The following is a 22199-nucleotide window of genomic DNA, read 5'->3' as shown; positions in this document are numbered from 1 at the left end:
CAGAATGTAGCGTAAGGAAGTGTATGGTCATGCACTTTGGTTGAAGCAATAAAGACATAGACTCTTTATTAAATGGTGAGATAATACAGAAAGTAGAAATCCAAAGGGATTTAGGAGTCTGAGTGCATGATTGCCTAATGGTTAACTTGCAGAATGAGTCAGAGTAAGGAAGGCAAAAGCAACATTAGCATTCATATCGAGAAGACTACAATATAAAGCAGCCATGGCTTAACAAATGTTTTATAAAATTGTACTTTATGAACAGAAATACAGAGGCTATACTGTAAGATGCAAACTATTAGTTGGCCACAGAAAGAATGGTCATATTACAGTTTACCAAGAAGTATTTAAAAGAGCCTGCAGATTTCTGGAAAAGGTCTGGTGGACAGATGTGACCAAGATTAATTAGAGTGATGGCAAGAGCAAAGTGTGGAGGCATAAAAGAACTGCCCAACATCCAAAGTGTATCATCTTTGCCAGGATTTGCACCTTGCAGTGTAGCCTCTGTTTCTGTTCATAAAGTTTTCTGTGGACAGTAGTCATTGTCATATTCACAACTGCCTCCTGAAGAGTTTCTGATCTGTCAGACAGGTGCTTGGGGATTTTTCTTCATTATGATGAGAATTCTTCTGTCATCAGCAATGGAGATCTTCCTTGGAAGACCAGTCGCTTTGTGAATACTGAACTTGCACTCTTTCTTCTTAATGATGTTCCAAACTGTTGATTTTGGTAATTCTGGGGTTTGGGTGATGTCTCTTAATGTTTTATTCTATTTTCAACCTCACACTGGCTTCTTTGACTTTCATTGACACAACTCTGGTCCTGATGGAGAAAAATTGCAACGACAGACTCCAAAGGTAATCAAAAGCCTAGAAGCAAGCCTAGCTCTTTTATTACCTGCACCAATTAAGCAATTAAACATACCTGAGTAATCACAAATGCATGTGACGACAAATGTCACGAATATTATGGTGCCCTAAAATGCTCTAATTTCTACAAGGTCAAACCAAAATGTATACAAATAACCTCGAATAAAATCTGGAAAGTGCACTTAATGTGAATTGTTTGTTTACAAATCCAAAACGATGGAGCACAGAGGCAAATAAAGGAAAAAGTGTCTTTTTCCCAAACATTATGGACGTATAGGAAGGATATGATTCCACCAGAAAGGACAGAGGAGATTCACCAGGATATTACCTGAGATGGAGTGTTTCCAGAAACTCCATTTGTTTTCCTTGGCGCAGAAGAGGCTGAAGGTCACATGGAAGATGAATAGTAAGAAATGAAAGGTGTAGATTTAAGGTAAGGAGTAAAAGGATTAAAGGGGAGATTTTTTTGGATCCAGTGAGTGATTAGAATTTGGAGTGCACTGCTCAAAGTTGGTGGAGGCACAGGTTCTCACAAGCCTTAACTACACGAACAATTGAATAGCCAAAGCATATAATAAATATGAAAACCTGTATTCTGAAAATTCAATAGAACATTGAAAATCAAGGTCTATCTGGCTTGATAGAAGGATGAGCAATATTTAACAAGGGTTCATTGTATAACGTGGAAGTTCAATTGCAAACATCTTCTGCTGCAAAGAACATTTGGCTGAGGTCACACTTGATGCACATCACTAACAAGAAAGCTTAAAGCAGTGTGCACTGTCCAAACCTATCCATTAGTACTAACTGCATTAGGTGAGGTATATTCTCAGAGGCCAAGAGATGAGTCATTCTTTACCTACACACGCTTAGTAATTTATCCAAGGAAAACAAAGTAGAGCAGAATCAAGTATCCAATTATTAAGCAGGACTAATTTGAAATAATGAATTTATGCATGAATGTTGCACAGGATAGTCTATTTTACTTTTATTCTTCTACCCCCCCACCCCCCCACAGTTCTGCACTTCACTGTGGGAATACTCCAATGTACTGCTTTTAATTTTAGATTATGATTTTCATTTTTTGATTAAAAATATGGAAATCTCTCAAATATTTTACAAAAATACAACACAAAGCCAATTGTTCACATTATGATAAGTCAATTTTGATTACTTCACCAAGTATTTCAATGTCATCATCTGTTTTGGTGGATCAGATACTTTTATTCGCATTTAATTCATTCCTTATGAATTGATTGATCATTGTTGGTAGTGGCAAAAAGTCTGATAATAATGAGTCTCTGTTAATGGGATGGGAAGGAAATCTAGTGTAGCTTGTATGCTTGGAAACTCCAACTACTCCACATGCTTCCAACTTTGACTATCAGTCAACATGGGCATTAGTGTATTTAAACAGAAAATTACCTGATGTGGCTGGGGTCCTGTCTTTAACAAAACAGGAATCACAATCATCTGGAAGAAGTGATATTAGTGAGGTGTGCACTATGTGAACTGAGACACAATATTATATCATCCTATCTATGGAAGGGTAAGCACCCTTATCTTAACAAATCTCATCTTCAAAATTCTAAAAGGAACGGAGGCATGGCACTACCTAATTTAAGATTTTATAATTGGGCGGTAAATATATGCAACCTTTCATTTTGGTTACATTTTCATAACCAAGCGGACCATCCAGTATGGATAGCAATGGAGCTGAATTCTGCAAAAAAAAAACCATTCCAGCACTTCTTGGATTCTCACTTCCCTTCTCTTTGAATAAACCAATTAATAATCTGGTTGTTAGGCATGCTGTGAGAGTATGGGTGCAGTTCAGAAGACCTTCATGGTTTTTTATCTTTCAAGCCTTATTTTAACCAATCATCTTTTCCAACCCATTTTGCAAGATTTTGTTTCTCATGAATGGTTTAGATTTGACATTGAACGTTTTGAAGATCTTTTTATTGACAACAGCTTTGCGTAATTTGAACAGCTTTCTGGAAAGTTCAATCTACCAAATACTCACTTTTTTAGATATTTGCAAATCAGGCATTTTCTTCAATCTCAGATACTTGATTTTCCTTGGGCATCAGATGCAATTTTTAGTTTACAACATTCTGGCAAAGGTTTAATAACCATTATTTATGATAAGTTGGTGGGTTTGAGACATGCCCCTCTAGTTAAAATTAAAAATGCTCAGGAACACGATTTAAACCTTTATCGGATGAAGTTTAGGATTTAAGCTGGTTAATACTACATCCCTATGTGTATGTCATTGTTTGTTACCATTTAAAGTTGTACATAGGGCTCATATGTCTAAAGTCAAATGATCTTGAATCTATTCTGATGTAAATTCTTGTTGCTATAAATGCAAGAAAGGAGAGGCTTCTCGAATCCATATGATATGGACATGTCCTAGCCTTGAAAAATATTGGAGGGATGTGTTTCAAACTTTAGCTTTAATTCTTAATGTAAATCTAGAGCCCAATAGTTTGGTTGCTCTCCTTGGTACAACTACAGAGGATGATATTCTTTTAACTCCAACTAAATGTCGTACTCTGTCTTTTGCCTCTCTTGGCTAGACATGCGATACTGTTTAGATGGAAGGATGCTGCCCTACCCAATCACTCTCAATGGCTGAGGGACATTATGACCTGCTTAAATTTAGAAAAGATTAATTACTCAATTAATAACTCAAATATAAGGTTTCATTCCTGAATTATTTTCACTATCTTTGGGTATAATATCAATTCCAAATTTTAATATTTGCCATTGTATTTTTGGAATGAATGTTGGTTTGGGGATGGGGTTCAGAGTCACACTATATGTGATCAAATTTTCTTTTTGTTATTTGTATATTTATATTATTGATACGATATATACACTTTATAGTTTGCTATCTAATCTGTCATTATTATTATGTATTTCATAAATGTTTTGTACATGTATGTTTATTTGTGAAAAAACAATAAAAATATTAAAAGAGAAAGAAATCTAAATAAAAAGATAGCAGCTCTGTCAGAGCTGCTGTAGTAGCAGCACTGTGCTGGTGTGGACTCGGGTGAATGGAGAGCTGAGACACAACCATATATATATATATATATATATATATATATATAAAACCATGTAACAATTTCCAGTACAGAAACAGGCCATATCTGCCCTCTAGTCCACTCTGATCTACAGGAAACTCCACTAGTTCCACCTACCCACTTTTCTTTCTTTGGCTTGGCTTCGCGGACGAAGATTTATGGAGGGGTAAAAAGTCCACGTCAGCTGCAGGCTCGTTTGTGGCTGACAAGTCCGATGCGGGACAGGCAGACACGGTTGCAGCGGCTGCAGGGGAAAATTGGTTGGTTGGGGTTGGGTGTTGGGTTTTTCCTCCTTTGTCTTTTGTCAGTGAGGTGGGCTCTGCGGTCTTCTTCAAAGGAGGTTGCTGCCCGCCAAACTGTGAGGCGCCAAGATGCACGGTTTGAGGCGATATCAGCCCACTGGCGGTGGTCAATGTGGCAGGCACCAAGAGATTTCTTTAGGTAGTCCTTGTACCTTTTCTTTGGTGCACCTCTGTCACGGTGGCCAGTGGAGAGCTCGCCATATAACCCACCCACTCCCTTGCCCATAACCCTCCAAACCCCCTCACATTCAGGAACTCTGCAGTATCCTATTGCTCAGTTATGATACTAATTGGCCGATTCAGGCTTTAAACAGGTGTTTCTTTTTAACATCTTGAAACCACAGAGGTCTGTGCCCATGCTTGGCAGTAGACCATGAGAGGTTGTGCTCTGGGTGGAGGGGGGATCAGTGGACTGACGCAGGGCACCAGAGTGGGAGAATGCCCCTCATCCACTGAGGAGAAGCCTGGGAGACAACCCTACAGGGAAGATGACCAAAGTAGCGGATCTGCAAGAGGCTTGGCAGTTTAAGTTCAAATTCCAGACCCGTAGTCTCTTGTAGCCACCAGGGTTCAAAGATACATAGGTAGTCTATGTGGGTGGAGATCCATAAAGTCTTGACAAAGGGTTTTGGCTCAAAATGTCCACCATTTTTTTCCCTACTGATGCTACTTGACCTGCAGATTCCATTTTGCTTCACGTTCCAGCTTTTGCTGTGTGCTGCAGTTCAATGTGGGTAAGTAACACCCACCTATTTTACATTTGAGAACAACAAATGAGAACAACTTCTCAATGGTGGGAGATGGAGTTGAGGAGGAAGAAATGCTATCTACGATGGATGAAATTTTAACTGAAGATGTGATCCAAGATAAATTATTGCAGACGCTGGAAAGGGAAAACACTGAGTATTAGTGAAGGGAAAGTGCCTCAGCTCGAGGGAACCATGGTCAGGCCCGATATGAGGTATTTTCTGTTTCATGGACTGAAACAGAGGATATTTGATTTGAATGGAAACTGCACAGTTTCACCTTTGTAAAATCAGAACAGGCTTTGTAAACCTTATGTGTGTTTCTTTGAATTTACAGGTATGCATTTAAATGGAAATACAATTGAGGTGCTTAGAGAGATAATTGGACTTCATACAATAGGTACAGAAAACCTATTTCACAAGCTGGGGTGATCTGGAACATATGAATATGGACTAGTCTTCTGCTGAGGTAAATGAGGAAGCATATTTATTGTGCACAAAGGATAGTAAAAATCCCAGTCTCCCTCCCTCCTCCCATGCAGGACTAGTAAAGAAACAAAGACTGGTAAATAAAATTCAGCTACAGACCATCTAGGATTTGTTTTGAAAGAGGGTTGGGAGGTTGAATGAACAAGTTTCTTTCCTATATTTCAGTGTTTCAGTTTCTTATATTTTTATTTTTTATAAAAATCAGGCAATTATCCAAATATTTGTAATGTCCACGAGTCAACAAATTAGAATGAATCTTAATGGATTGACGCAAATATCTGTCACTGGAAAAAGTTCCATTGTTTACCTTAATCTTTTTGTATTATATGAAATATCTCCATCTAGTGGCAATTTAAAATATACACATCAAAATTTTTTGTTGAAATTATTCGGGATTAAACTTTTGGATTAGCCGAATAATTGTCCTCCTATTTATCGCACCGAACATCAACATAATGATTTTTTTCTTCAGATCTGCATTTTCAGAAACATAACAGATTACAACTTAGTTACTGATTTTAGAACGGTGAATTAATTGCCTACCTTGAAAAAAGAGCTAAGGCGTGAAACGTCTGTAATATATCTTTCCCTCCTATGGATACTGGTGAGTTCCTCCAGCATTTACTGTGTGTTTTTATGTGAATTAGTTGCAACTGACTTCAGTATGAAAGCAAACTGAAATTTACCTTTTGTTATTGTTACATATTACATATTTCTTCCATCTTTTTTATATGTTTCAATAAATGCTAGGTTCTTCAGATAATGTCTTGTATTTTAAAAAAAATTACAAGGCAACTTTTTCCACTCAGAAGATGATCCATATCTGGAATGAGCTACCTGTGGAAACTATAGAAGGGGTGCAATAACAATGTTCAAAATACATTTGGATACATTTAAGGATAAGAAGGGCTTAGAAAGATACGGAGCAAATGCAGGAAAATGCAAGAAACCAAAAATGGTGGTTGGTATGGATAAGTTGGGCCAAAAAGCCATTTTTTTTAATGCTGCATGATTCTGACAGGAAACATGAAAACCTGCCCACTACCACATAATGGAGATGCTACTGCCTGATATGGGTTTAAGATGGATAATGTTTTTATTCTGTAAGGTTTTAGCTTGATGAATGACTTCTGGTATCTTCAACAGCTGTTCTTACGAAACAGATTTTTTTGTAAAAAGAGGAGTTGTTGGAGGGACTCAATGTCAGGCAGCATTCATGGAGAGAAATGGACCAAGTTTTAGGGTGACTGTCCATTTCTCTGTGGTTGGTAAATGACCTGCTGAATCCCTCCAGCTCCTTTTTGTTTGTTCAAAATTCTAGCATCACTTTACACTTTCCATCTGCCATTTCTTTTCCTTGTTTGTCAGTTAATCTAGATCCTGCTGAGTTTCTCCAACTGCACATGGAAGATAATCATATGACATTTCACAGTAACATAAATACATATCCTCACGTTAATGTAAATGGTTATTTCAAGATCTCAGTCTTTCAGAAACATGAGTTTTTAAGCTTGGAGACCTTTCATACATTTATTATTTTGCACATAATTTACAGAATATCTCATATGCAACATGAGTATTTAAGAAATGAATTGTGCACAGCATGGGTCAAATTCTGAGCTTACTCAGAAAAACACCGACCTTATTATTGGTTAATAAGGTAGCATGAGATTGCGCTAAAGAAGGTGCAGAGGGTTTCACCAGGATATTGCCGGGGGGGGTAAAGTATTTTAGCCAATGAGGATAGGCTGGATAGACTGGATAGGCTTTCCTTGGAATGAACCAGATCAGGTATGCAAAATTAGGAGGGACAGAGACAGGCTAATGTTTACTTTTCACCCTATCAGCGATACCCATGACCAGAGAGCGTGCCTACTAAGGGTTGGGAGGTTAGGAGTAGATTTAAGGAAGTTTTTTTCACCCACAGGATGGTTAAAATCAGAAAAGTTATTGGATTCACAGTCCAATCTTACTTCTCACTCCTCCAAGTTCACTAGTGTCAGGCAATTCTTATATTGTGCACAGAATTTAACATTTATGAATTTCACCAGGCTCTGGTGCTAGTGCTTGAAAGGTAAATGGTTACCGCTCAGGAAGGTACTTATCAGTTTTCAGAGATTTGATGCTCATTGGACACCCGCACAAACTGATTCCTTTCGATCAGCCACTTCAGTGTCTTTCCTAAGACACTTGCCCCATCAGGGTTTTCCAAATTATAACCTCTTTTTTTCAGGTCTCCACAGAGTTCTTTTTAGTTTCCTTTATTTCAAGTGAAACATTATACACCCAGCCATCTCCTCTTGTATGAGCTACAAGGGCTTTGAACAGATTGAATAAAGAACTCACAACCCATCTTCAAAATGGGGTTTTTCCACAAACCTGTCAGCTTGTCCTGTTCCAGTCCCTGCTGTTGCTGCTGAACTGTAGAACTGTTGAACTTAATTCTCTCTCTCTCTCACCCACACAGAGAAAAATCACAAGACCCTCCTAGAACAGCAAACTGGATTCAGAAAGACTGTAGCTCTGGACCTAATCTTCGCATCCGTTCATCTGTTGCTTTCCAAAACAATAATCCATTACTCCACAGCATATCCAATTAACACCTACTTGTGAAATCTCTATAGGCATTCTACAAGGCTTTTGCAAAGGCACTTGGAGCCTAGACTGTCTGGCTTGAGCTAAGCTCCAGCATTTTAAATGAGATCTGTGTTGTGAAGTGTTTATTTGTGACCTACACTAAAAAATCCCACCACAATTGATCTCCTTTAAAACATATTGTTAAGAGCCCAAAGGACCACAAAACTCAGCAGCAATAGACATCACCAAGACAAGTGGTTTTTAAAACAAAAGTTATTTTTAATCAACTTTAAACATGAAAACAGAATCAAACTTTAACCTATCTCTATATTTAACTTACCCAAATTAACCCCCTTCTAATTCTAAGCGCACGTGTATATAATGTATGCGTAAATTTAAGAAAAATTCTTTGGTTCACAATTCAATCTCACTTCTTTTTCTTCCAAGTTCTCTGGAGGCAGGCAATTTTTATACTGTCCACAGAATTTAATGTATAAAGTTCACCGGGCTTTGGTGCTCGAAAGGTAAATGTTTACTGCTCAGGAAGGTTCTTGTAGGGTTTGCAGAGAGAGATGTGTTGTTCCAGGATTTCCACAACTGAGGTACCACCATTCATCACCTCATTGTTTCGCTGATGAAACTTGCCCCATCAGGGTTTACCAGATGGTAACCTCTTTCTTTCAGGCCACCACAGAGTTCCATTCTGTTCCACTGATTTCAAGAGAAACATCAGACAGATAGCACTACCAGCCATTCACTGCTTTGGAACTTTGTTTCCAACCAGCTCTTCCTGGCTTGCACTGTTCAGCTGCTTTTCAGAATCACACACACACACAAGCTCTCCCTCTCTCCAACTGAGACTGCCAGAAAGCCCATGTGACTCTCTCACTTGCAAAACCCCCACCTTCTTCAGCAAACAACAGGAGTTCTTCTCCTTGGTCAAGATGTTGTCTTAGATAAACAAAACCCAGGAGTGACCTTTCTGTGAGCACTTTGCAGAAAGGTACTTGTAGCCAGTTTGTCTCCTCCAAAACAATGACGTCATTTTATGACGTCAGTTCCATTAACACCTACTTGTGAAATGTGCATCATATTCTCCAGATATCCTGCAATGTTATTGAATATGAATTCTTCAGTCTTTCAAACAAGATCGGTTTTAAAATGTGTTTATGTATGCAATCTTACCAAAATCCCAAATATTATAATCCATTACATTATCTATATAAAATATAAAATGTAATATAATCTGTGACAGTATCCATTACACAGCATTACACAACTTGTCCCAGGATAGATCTGCATTTATGTAACTGATAATTTCACAATCGACATTACCCAAAATTGGGGAGTCACGTGATGGAGTAGTGGCCGGTAGGGTAAAACCAGCCCTCTCCAGAAAGAAAGAAAAAAAGTTAAGAAAAGATAAAGTTCAATAAATACAAAATATAAGAAATAAAAGATAAAGTTGCAGAGAAGAGAAAGAAAATGTCACCCAAGAAGGAAAAAGTAAAAACAACAGAAAAAAAGAAAAGACACCCGAAAATTAGGGAGTCCCAGTCTCCCCCCTCCCCCCACCCCCCCCCCACAATAAGAAACATCCTATTCTCATCCACCTTATCTAGGTCTTTCAGTATTTTGACATTCAGCATGGTAATGGACCCTTTCAGCCCACAAGCCTATGCTATTCAATTACACCCAATGTCCAACAACCTCAGTATGTTTTGAATGGTGGAAGGAAACTGGAGCACCCGGAGGAAACCCATGCAGTCAAGGGAAGATGGTACAAAATCCTTATAGATAGCACCAGATTCAAACCCCGGCCACTGACGCTATAATAGCATTGCGCTAACCACATTGCTAACTGTATTTGATAGATTTCAAAAAGATCTTCATTCTCTTAACCTCCAGTGAATACAGTTCAAGAACCATCAAACTCCTCATATGATAATTTGGGTGTAATTGGGCAACACAGGTTGAAATGGCTGGAATCAGCTTCTACCATTGTGGTGAACTGCTGTACTCCTGATTACCTGGTTCTTCCCCGTTCTGTGACTGTACCTGTGGCCCCTACCTCTTTGACCTTGCATAAAGCCTCTAACACCTTGACCCTTCGCCAGAAAGCCCAGGTCATGGAACAGGATGATGTCCATGTCCATTGTGAATAAAAGCTTATAAATCAGTGGCTCAGTCTCAGCTTCTTGGGTTATTTATTGCGCGTCAATTTTATTCACAATTTTTTTGTTTTCATCGCCAACAATGGACCAACTTCTGAAACCTGACAAACTGGAAATTGACCCATAGTCACCTGATGCCTCAGACAGCTTTGAACTCAGGCTACGTTGCTTCAAGAGGAATTGAAACTCAGCTGGAATCGTGGCCACTGACGCAAACAGGCTGCATCTACTCTTCTCCCGGGTTGGACCCTGAGTGCTCCCAATGATAAGGAAGCAGTGGATATACTCAAGGGAGAAAGTTAACAAGGTATATGCCAGGCACATGCTGGCCACCTGAAAACAGTGATTGGTCGATGAATTCCTCCGGACCCTGCAGGGACTCACATGGGTGTGTAATTTCCAGACAGTATCAACCGTCCAAAACACAGAAGACATGATCTGGGATGCCTATGTTGCACACATCAGATCTAACTATGCGCACCAGAGATTACTCAAGCAGAATAAGTTAAGACTTAAAAGGGGTGATTGATCTTGGGAAGTCGCTGGAGATCGTTCTCTGCAACATGGAAGTGAACTCTGCAAATAGGCCTAAATGGGGGGGGGGGGGGGTTATCATCCTGGGACACGGGTCTACAGGCCACCGGTCTGCTACCACACCCGATTAACAAGCCCACCACAGCCGCTGTCTCCCAGGAGTACCTGAAGTGCTACTTCTGCGGCCAGGCAAAACACCCCTGAAAACGCTGCCTGGTGGGAGATGTGACATGCTCCAAGTGCAGAAGGGCCTCTACACATGAGAATGCCGATCACAGCCCTCCATCCCCAGTGCTGCCGCATGCATGGTACGGTGGCTGCCATCTTGGATGCTGGCATCTTCTTGGGATGACCATGCCGCGACATGGGGACCACAATCTTGGACGCTGCCGATTTCTGGGGAGACCCATGCTGCTGTGTGGGCTCCACCATTATGTCCCCAGTCTGCAAGTCAGTGCAGGCCGAACCACAGACCAACTCTGGTCTCAGTGGTGCTGCATCAGAACAACCCTCACCAACTTGCCCGTTCCATGATGGACATCTCCATCAATGACCAGGTGACTAAATGCCTTTTTGATAGTGGGAGCACCAAGAGTTTTATTCATCCTGAAACTGAATGGCCTCTCCCACCCCTCACGGTCAGCAACCCACAGTTCCTCAACTGCCTACTCTGCCCCCCCTCACCCCCTCCCTCCCCTGCTGGCCCAATTGATGTGTGGTCTCTCTAACCTCCACATCGACTCCCTGCTGCTGTTCGCAAATCTTACCCCCAACTGTAAGCCAGTTTCCACAAAAAGCAGGTGATACAGTGAGGAGGTCAGGGTGTTTATAAAAACAGAAGTACAACGACTCCTGGACTATGGGATTATTGAGAGACTACCTGTCTCTCACTCGCAGGAGGTCCTTCCAGAGGCACTCTACGCCACTTGATCACTGCTATGTCGTGCCACTAATGCTACCTCTCATGAAAGAATATTCTCTTCCCCAGGAAGTATGCATCAGGGATCACTTTACTCTCCTGGCTGACATCTCCAGGGCCGGCCCTGCTAAACACGTGAAGGGCCATAAAACCGACCCACCTAGTTGAAAGGGATCAGCTCCTCTTTGCGAACCCCCAATATGCGTACGCGATCTACCTGGATGAGCGCAAGATAAAGGTCTCCATCCAGGACCTCGCGCATGCGAGAGGCCCGGAGGAGCATACCCACCAAGCATCCCCCTTTCCACAGACACGTAATACATACCATTGCATCCTCCCCCAACCCCAGTTACTCCAAGCCGTCACACCCCCAACAGATCGACAAAGCATTGGAGGTTCGGGACGAGCTGCTCCAGCGCAACCCAACAACCGGCGCTCCGCTGGTCAGTACAGAAGATCAAGCCACTGGACCAGCTTAACTTGTAAGACTTTGCACCCATTGAAACCCTGCCGGACAATTTAAAAAAAAAAAACAAGGGGTGAATGTGGCAAACTGCTGCATTCCTGATTACCTGGCTCCACCCCCATTCTGTGACTGTACCTTTGGACCCTCCCTCTTTGATCTTGTATAAAGCCTCTAACATCTTGATCCTGCTCCAGAAAGCCCGGGTCATGGCCCAGGACAAGGTCCCTGTCCTAAAGCCTGTAAATCAATGACTCAGTCTCAGACTCTCGAGTTATTTACTGCACGTTGTTATATCTCGAGTTACTTGGGAGGCTTCTTAAATAACTTAGAGATGCGAGATTTCATTAACAGAAAAGACTTTACTTCCACCATCTAAAGCTGCTTTCAGGTGGATTTGCCTGGAGAATGCGGCTCTGGGGCAGCTGCAAGTGTCTGCGAAGGGACTTTCAGGTGGCAGCGCTGAAGGCAACGTTCTACCACCTGAAAGGTCTGAAGCATGGAGAGGTGCCGTGGAGCAAACGCCAGCTCCTGAGTCGGGGTATCCATCTGACAGCTCACCTCCCCATTGCCGACAGCCCCCTCTTGCTGCGGATTGTCCCTGGCGCAGGACTACGAGGCTGGAGTGGCCAACATGGGAAGGTCAGCACTGGGGCTCGCCAGCCGCTGACATCCCACGCCGGCAGACCCAGCCCTGACATCCCGTGCCAGAGGACTGTCAGGCTACGGGGTCTGCAAGGCACCAGAAAGCTGTGAGCCGCTTTGCCTGGTGCTGCTTTCAGGTGCAACGGGGGATTCTCTGAGCCAGAGAATATACCTACCCAAGGAGGGTTAGGTAAGCGCTCCTCCAAGCCGGGTTCTCCACTTTCAGGTGGTCACCCGACAGCCGCATTGGGGTAGAATAGGTGGCTTTACAGTCGGGTATTCTGGCCACCTGATAGCGGCTTAAGGAAACTGTTCACACACACTCATATACATATACCATGCAGTGGTGCACTACAGTGAGAAGGTGTATTGTAGCTTGTTGTGCTTCACGTGACAGCTGCTGTGATGTTTCGGTATTAGTGGTTGTGGCTTCTTCACCTTGAATACGTACATGCTGCCCTTTGAAGAGTTCTGGCAGTGTTTGTGCACGTTTGTTACAATGCTGGCGTCCTTCTTGCGTGTCAGCCAGTCTTCTTTTGGTTTCCTCCTGGTCGTCTGGAGGGTGTAATTTGTTTGGCAGAGTTGTTTTATATCTCCTGCCATTTAGAAATTCTGCTGGGGACCTCATGACAGCCCTTAAAGGTGTTGCTCTTAATGATGGAAGAGTTAGGTATGGGTCTTCTTTTGTTTTGCGACACTTAACTAGTGTGTGTTCCACAATTTGCACTTGTCTTTCAATGAACCCATGACCTTTGGGACAGTATGGGGATGATGTGGTGATAACAAACCCATACTCTGCAGCCAGCTTTCTGAATTCTTGTGACATGAACTTTGTTCCATTGTCACATATTACTTGCTAGGATATTCCTTGTTCACAAAGGAACACTCTCATTTCTGAGGTGATAGTTGACACTCTCAGGTCTTTCACCCTTTCGACGAATGGAAACTGAGTCTTGGAATCACTCTTGATTCTCGGTGAACAAGTCTGCTCCCACTGTGCGCCATGACCAGGAAGGTACTTCTGTGGAAATCATTTCCTCTTTTTGTTGTGAGTTTCTGTTGATCCTTTTGGATATCTTCTTCATCTGGATCTCATAATTGACAGAGATCAACCCCAACTCCTGGCAGCTATCCAGACCTAGAATTGCTGGTCCATCTGCATCTACAATGTATAATGCACAGAGGATGTTCTTTCCCTTATGATAGCCATTGATCACTGCTTTGTGATCCATTATCCAGCTTTACCTACAAGTTAAATGTCGTGGCTTGTTCTAGATTTTCCTCTGTATTTGGATCCTTGTGTGCAATTCGCTTCCTTCTTTCATCTCACCCAACATCTTATGAAGGTGTTTGGGGGTTGGAGTCCTCATTGTTATTTCCTTTTATGTGGCGGATCATCTTCTTTTCTTCACTGGTATTACTGTTTTCTTCACATCAGACTTACACATCTTTGCCCAGTGGTTTGCTTTACCATAGGCTCTACATTCAGAACCATATGCCGGGCATTTGTTTTGGTCATTGAAGGGGTGTGCTTGCTGCAATTCCTGCAGGTCTTGGGGGGTTTGCACTTTTCTAATTGTGTTCTTTATAACATTAATCCTTCCTTCCCTTTGCTGTGGGTGGGTCTGCATAGATAGGGATTTCATTTGCATCCTTCTGGTTTTGAAGGCTCTGGCTGTGTCTATTGCTTCGGCTATGCTTTCCTACAAGATACTTTTGCACTTTGGGATGGTTACTCCCCCATATTAGTTGATCAACTAATCTTTCCTCTGTATCCTTAAATCTGCATTTTGCAGCAAAAATTTTTTGTCTAGTGAGGAAGATATCAACAGTTTAATCAGTCTCTTGCATTGTCTTTAATTCTAGCGTTTAATTCTATGATTATACCTGGGTTCAAGGTGAGAAGCAAACTTTGAAAATATCTGCTCTGGATCATTTTTTTCTTCACCTCTGTAAGTTCCCAGCTATTAAAAAATAAGTCAAGGCCTCACTCCCCTGACCAAAGAAGTCTGTAACTGACCTTCTCCTCTGCCGCTGCATTTTTAAAATAGTTTTTGAATGCTAAATTGCACTTCTGCTGAAACCTTTTGAACAATTCAACAATGTCTTCAGCCTCCCAGTCCATCACTGGGTGTACTGCTGTTGCTCCAGCCATTTTTTTCCCCCAGTAATGTTTATTTCCCCCCTCGCACTTCAGTGACTTTTCTTGTTCTCTTATAACTGTTGCCACCATGTTACTTGGGAGGCTCTTAAATAACTTAGAGATGCAAACAGAAAAGACTTTACTTACCAATGCCTTCCACCATCTAAGGAAACTGTTCACTCACACACATATACATGCACCACATAGTGGTGCACTACAGCAAGAAGGTTGTATTCTTAAGGAGGTTACAAAATAGTTCACGTTATCCTCACTCTATAAGACACTGCAGCCATGTTGTAAACAAAATTATAAAATGTAAAATTAACACTTCTGGTCACCACCAGCTAAGCAGAAAATTACCTCTTTTATACAACTCTCTGCCTCCTTCCAGTCTGCCAACTTTCTACCCATGATGATATCTTTCCTGCAATACCGCAGGCTCTTATTTTCCTTAGCAACTTCACGTTCAGCACCTCGTCAAAAGTCCTCTGAAAATCCCCTGAAAGTTAGAGCGACTTCGCACCGTCCACAATGCATCACTCCACCAGCGTTGTCCTGCATTGGGTGGGTGGGACCTATCGTGCCGAACGTCATCAATAGGACACGCCTGACGTCACCTGTCAGCTCGCTGGAGGCCAGGAACTTCCGGTTTGGCGCACAGCCCCGGAAGTTGGGTCAAGCGGGCGAATAACGAGCGCTCAGCCGAACTGCGACGTTTCATTGCCACCGCGTTATCAGCGGCGCCGGAATTTTCGGTCCCGTTCTCGCGCCATTCTCCGCGCGGGGGATGCCGGGCCCTGTCAGCGTGTAAACACCGCACACTCCACCCCCTGTCGCGGCCTTCTCGCTCGCTGCCTTGTGCTGCTGCTGTTGGCCTGTCAGCTCATCCCGAGTCACCGTGAGGTGAGTATCTGTTCCTCTGCCGCGCTGAGATAGATGGCATTTTACTGCACCACACGATGGAAGATTATTGACCCAAATCTCGTGGTCTATTCAAAGATGCTTCCTGATTTCCAGCATTTTCTGTTACTAAATCACAAAAGGTTGGCCTAATGAAACTTGAGATTTGAGATTCTCAGTGAGAATCTTGTGGTCAACCACGACTTGCCAGATTTAGTGTAATTTTTCCTCAAAGGACCACAATTTTACGTGAAAGAAAACACACACGTTAAGAATTACACCAGCGAATTCTGAAAGGGCTACCAGATAATTGGAAGAGAGAATTTAATCAAGAGAAAGGAATGATGCTTCATCTCTGTGAAGGTTAACAACTGCCTATTGAGGGAACTTGAAACATTAAAAATACTTTAATTGGGATAAGATAGTGCATAACATCCCTTGCTGGCCGCCATAGAAGGATATTAAGATCCTTGAAGTATTGAAATTGGGGCTGGGTAGGTAAAATTTGGTAGAAGTGTACCTATTTGTGACACTGTTATACAAGGTAGGCAAAAGCTTTTCCCTTTAGTTGATGGCACAAGGATCAGGGAGTGCATGTGTAAGTTTTGTGTCTGAGGAAGGATTCTTTATGTTAGGAATTGTAATATGCTTTGATCTGCAAGGAAGGTGAAAGGAAAGGCAGCCAATAATTTATTAGGAAATTGAATTGACATATTTAAAAAAAAAAGCTTGTAGGGATGGAATGGGGTGGAGAAATGTGACTGATGTGAATTGCTGAGGTGAATGGTCTCCTTCAGAATGAATGACTTGCTGAATGATTTGGCTACATAGCAGATCTTCCCAGCATTGCTTGATAAACTCACTGAGCCTTTGGAAAAATTCTGTGACCCTATTTGATCTCTCAGTTTTGGACCTTTGGCTTGGCTTGCATACCTCAATCCAAAAATATGCATCTATTGATAACAGTACAGGAACAGGATCCTTTAACCGGACTTCTAAAATCTGGAAAGCTCCAAAATCCGGCGTGGGGACCGGCGGGCAGCCGGGGGAGACTGCCGGGTGGCTGAGGGACGGTGGTTGGGGGAGGCCGAGAGACCGGTGGCCGGGGAGGCAGCCGGGCGGCCGAGGGACCGGCGGTCAGGGGAGGAGGCCGAGGGACTGCGGTTGGGGGAGATGGGCAGGCGACTGGAAGGGGGTGGTGGATATGGCAGAACAATTTGGGTGGGCTTTCCGAAATTTGGAAAATTCGGAACACACTGTACCCCAAGGGTTCAGGATAAAGGATCGTGTACCTGGATCTGAATATGAATCTGGTATAAATAGTTGTAATGATACAATAGATTGCGGTTCCTATTCTATACACACAAAAGTTTTGAGCTACATTCTATTTGATAATTCAACCTGCTTTATCTGGCCTGCTGACCTCCTGTTAGGCTCTAATGCTTTTGTACTTTTTAGATACCTGCTTCAACAAGAAATATGTGAAGTTTAGTGTTATGCCTTTTTCCTTAGTTTTCAGTGCATATCTAGAAACAGTGATATTTTTTGCAGTTACTGGTCCAGATCCTACAGGAATTAAAGCTTTCAGGCCATATCTGCACTCGATGTGTCGTGTGGCAGCTCCTAAGGGACTGCGTTAGGGAACTGGAGTTGTAGCTCGATGACCTTTGTCTGGTCAGGGAGAATGAGGAGGTGATGGTCAAAGGCAGGTGGTCACACCAGGGCCAAGGGGGGCAGACAAGTGGGTAACAGTCAGGAAGAGGCAGAGACTAGAGAGTACCCCAGTGGCTGTACTTCTGTTTGAGTACTGTTTGGGGGGGGGGGGGGGGGTGAACAACCTACCTGGAGGAAGGAACAGTGGCAGTGACTCTGGCACAGAATCTGGCCCTGTGGGACAGAACGGTAGGGAAAGGGGTGGGTGGGGGGGGGGAATTGGTAGTGATAGGGGATTCTGTAGTGTTAGGGGACTCTATAGTTAGGAGGCCAGACAACCAATTCTATGATGCAAGAAGGAAACTCAGATGGTGGTTTGCCTCCCAGGTGTCAGGGTCTGGGATGTTTCACATTGTGTCCAAGATATTCTGCAATGGGAGGGAGTACAGCCAAGGTCATGGTACATATTGGTACCAATGACATAGAAAGGAAGAGGTCCTGAAAAAAGATGATAGGGAGTTGAGAAGATGGACAACAAAGGTAATCTCTGGATTACTGCCTGTGCCAAGAGACAGTGAGTATGAGGTGGAGTTTAAATGTGTGGCTGAGTGACTGGAGTAGGGGTAGGGACAAGAATGGTTACTTCAAGTGCCAGGTGTTAGATATTTCAGAAAAGACAGGAGGGAGGCAAAAGAGGTTGGGGCATGGCACTGTTGATCAAAGATGGTGTCGCAGCTGCAGAAAAGATGGACGTCATGGAAAGATTGTCTACGGAGTCTCTGTGATTGGAGGTTAGGAATTAGAAGGTGTCAATAACTTTACTGTTTTTTTTTAAATATATCGGCCACCCAATATGAACAGGAATATTGAGGAGCAGATAGGGAAACAGATTCTGGAAAGGTTTAGTAATAACAGTTGTGATGGGAGATTTTAATTTCCCAAATATCGATTGGGATCTCCCTAGAGCAAGGGGTTTAGATTGGGTGGAGTTTGTTAGGTGTGTTCAGAAAGGCTTCTTGACACTATATGTAGACAAACCTACAAGAGGAGAGTTGGTACTTTATTTGGTATTGGAAATGAACCTGGTCAGGCATCAGATCTTAGTGGGAGAGCATTTTGGAAATGGTGATCATTAATTCAATCTCCTTTACAATATTGGAGAGAGATAGGAACAGACAAATTAGAAGAACGTTTAATTGGAGTAAGGGGAATTATGAGGCTATCAGGCAGGATATTGGAAGCTTAAATTGGGAACAGATGTTCTCGGAAAATTGCGGAAGAAATGTGGCATATGTTCAGGGGATATTTGTGTGAAGTTTTTCATAGGTACATTCCAATGAGACAGGAAAGTTTGGGTAGGGGACAGTAACCGTGGTATACAAAGGCTGTATATATAAAAAGGAAAAAAAAAATTGGTCAAGAAGAAAAGAAAAGCTTACAAAATGTTCAGAGATCTTGGTAATGTTAGAGATCTAGAAGATTATAAGGCTAACAGGAAGGATCTTAAAAAGGAAATTAGGAGAATCAGAAGGGTCCTTGGGGGGCAGAATTAAGGAAAACCCCAAGGCATTCTACAAGTATATGAAGAGCAAGAGGGTAAGACGGGAAAGAATAGGACCTATCAAGTGTGACAGTGGGAAAGTGTGTATGGAACCGGAGGAAATTGCAGAGGTACATAATGAATACTTCAGTATTCACTATGGAAAAGGATCTTGGTGATAGTACTGATGACTTGCAGCAGACTGAAAAGCTTGAGCATGTACATATTAAGAGAAAGAATGTGCTGGAGGTTTTGGAAAGCATCAAGTTGGATAAGTCACCAGGTCTGGATGAGATGTACCCCAGGCTACTGTGGGAGACGAGGGAGGAGATTGCTGAACCTCTGGTGATGATCTTTGAATCATCATTGGGGATGGGAGGATTGGAGGGTTGTGGATGTTGTTCCTTTATTCAAGAAAGTAAGTAGAAATAGCCCAGGAAATTGTAGACAAATGAGTCTTACTTCAGTGGTTGGTAAGTTAATGGAGAAGATCCTGAGAGGCAGGATTTATGAACATTAGGAGAGGTATCTGATTAGGAATAGTCAACGTGGCTTTGTCAGGTGCAGGTCATGTCTTACGAACCTGATTGAATGTTTTGAGGATGTGACTAAACACATTGATGAAGAATGAGCAGTTGATAGAGTGTATATGGATTTCAGCAAGACATTTGATAATGTACCCCATATAAGACTTATTGAGAAAGTAAGCAGATATGGGATTCAATGGGACATTGCTTTGTGAATCCAGAACTAGCTTGCCCACGGAAGACAAAGAGTAGTTGTGGACAGGTCATATTCTGCATGAGGTTGGAGCCCAGTGATGTTCCTCAGGGATCTGTTCTGGGTCCCTTACTCTTTGTGATCTTTATAAATGACCTGGATGAGGAATCGGAGGGATGTTAGTAAATTTGCTGATGACAAAGGTTGGGGGTGTTGTGGATAGTGTGGGAGGGCTGTCATAGGTTATAGCGGGACATTGATGGGATGCAAAACCAACTGGGCTGAGAAGTGACAAATGGAGTTCAAACCAGATAAATGTGAAGTGGTTCATTTTGGTATGTTAAATATAATGGCAGAATAATGGTAAGACTATTGGCAGTGTGGAGGATCAGAGGGATCTTGGGGTCGGAGTCCATAGGACACTCAAAGAAGCTGTGCAGGCTGATTCTGTGGTTAAAAAGGTATATGGAGTATTGGCCTTCATTAATTGTGGAATTGAGGTAATGTTGCAGCTATATAGGTCCCTGGTCAGACTCCATTTGGAGTATGGAGTTCTGGTCTCCTCACTACCGGAAAGATGTGGAAGCATATAAAGGGTGCAGAGGAGATATACAAGGATGTTGTCTAGTTTAGGGAGCATGCCTTATGAAAATGGGTTGAGTGAACTCTGCCTTTTCTTCTTGGAGTGCGGAGGATGAGGTGACCTGATAGAGGTGTTTAAGATGATGAGATCGTGTACATACTCTGAGGCTTTTTCCCAGGGTTGAAATGGCTTAAGGTGCTGGGAGTAGGTACAGGGGAGATTTACCTACTCCTCAAAAGAGAGTAGAAAATGCATGGAATGGGCTGCCAGCAACAGTAGTGGAGGCGGATACATTAGGGAACTTTAAGAGACTTTTGGGTTGGTGCATGGACTTAGAAAAATAGAGGGCTAAGAGAAAGTCTAGTAATTTCTAAGGTAAGGACAGTGTTCAGCACAATTTTGTGGGCCTAAGGGCCTGTATTGCCCTGTAAGTTTTCTGTTTCTTTTTCAATCTTTTTATTAATTGTATGATAGGTAAACAATACATGAGGAGAATAGGAGTACATAATCAAGAAGGAAAAAAAAATCACTATATGACATCATATTGCATCATATTGCACTACATCTAATTAATATTTTGTCATTTCCTCAAACAGATACCTTCAAAAAATATATTTTTTAATTCTATAAAATCCCACATAATCTAAGAAGAAAAAAAAAACAAAAAAGGCTGGGCTGCCTATCCTGAGAATTTATTAAGAAAAATTAATCATCTGGTCTTCAACAACAAAGGAGAAAGAAAATTAAATATAGTCCGGAAGGGAAAATAATTATACCAAGTCATGTGGAAATAATTTATAAAAGGTAGCCAAGTCTCTTCAAATTTAACAGAAGTATCAAATGTATGACTCCTAACTTTCTCTAAACTTAAACATGACATAATTTGAGAGAATGAAGGTTGCAAAATAGACCTAATTATCTTTCAGAAAATAGAAGTCAATATTTTTGATAATATATGGGAGAAAAAATGTTTAATAGCTATCAAAGTCACTTCCTACAAATGAATCTGGGCTCCAAGTTCTTAAAAAAACTGTTTAGAAGCAACAGACTTTTTTCTCTGCCTAAGTATTCCTAATGTTGGAGTGGGAAAGGTATGTGTTTTTAAGCTGTTCAGCACATAAATATTCTATTCCAATTTTAATTACACATGCTATGAGCTGAATTTAAATAGTATTCGAAGGCATAAGTGATGTATTGTTTGGCATAAGAACATGATAGAAATTTGGAGTCTAATTTCCAAAAAAAATTATTTGGTCAGTTACTAGTTAATCTGCAACTTGTGTAACTTTGGTTGCCAAACATCTTAATAGACATGGACAAAGGTGGACAATAACAATTGGAATTGCCATTGAATGACCACATGCTATGGCTGGCAGAATTTGCTTGGGGCCAAATAGCCTACCTCTACTCCTGTCACAATTTGGGCATATTTAGGCTTGGTGATTCATGCATTTGGAAGACTACAATAATTTGGATTGACCTGTATAAACAGCAGTATGATTATTTAGTACTTGGACCTATTGAGCATGGGTGTTCTATGTAATTTTTTAAATATAAACGCTGATCAGCCAACTAAAAATTTAATAAGATCTGCCAATTTTTCAAATATTTTATTAAAAAAGAAACGGCTCAGGAGATATAGTCTGGATGTAGAGTTGGGCAGAGAAGTGACAGATAGTGTTCAGTCACATAGTGTGGAAGGTGTGGTTAACAGCAGGGTTCTGAACAGTGTGGAAGAACAGCGACATCTTGGAATTCAGGTCCATAGATCCTTCCAGGTTGCTGTGTGAGTTGATTGTTTGGTTAAGAAGCCATATGGTGTATTGGGCTTCATTAGGGGATTGAATTCA

At 41.8% G+C, this 22199-nt stretch overlaps 1 protein-coding gene and 1 long non-coding RNA gene across 3 annotated transcripts in view; one reads left to right on the top strand and one right to left on the bottom strand.

The window, feature by feature from the left end:
- The window catches only part of LOC138763622 (uncharacterized), a 51139-nt gene extending 35608 nt beyond the window's left edge, over positions 1 to 15531 (bottom strand). Inside the window, exon 1 of the long non-coding RNA XR_011357684.1 lies at positions 15314 to 15531. This is a non-coding gene — a long non-coding RNA (uncharacterized lncRNA). The remainder of the gene's footprint in view (positions 1 to 15313) is intronic.
- Positions 15532 to 15612: 81 nt separating this feature from the next.
- The window catches only part of wdr41 (WD repeat domain 41), a 72356-nt gene continuing 65769 nt past the window's right edge, over positions 15613 to 22199 (top strand). For both annotated transcript variants that reach the window (XM_069938073.1, XM_069938064.1), the window contains exon 1: positions 15613 to 15856. The gene's annotated coding sequence lies outside the window, so the exon portion shown is untranslated. The remainder of the gene's footprint in view (positions 15857 to 22199) is intronic.

The sequence above is a fragment of the Narcine bancroftii genome, chromosome 1 (genome assembly GCF_036971445.1).
Source record: "Narcine bancroftii isolate sNarBan1 chromosome 1, sNarBan1.hap1, whole genome shotgun sequence".
Classification (NCBI taxonomy): Eukaryota; Metazoa; Chordata; class Chondrichthyes; order Torpediniformes; family Narcinidae; genus Narcine; species Narcine bancroftii.
The sequence above is the reverse complement of the archived record's forward strand: the minus strand, read 5'-3'. Positions and strand labels throughout refer to the sequence as shown.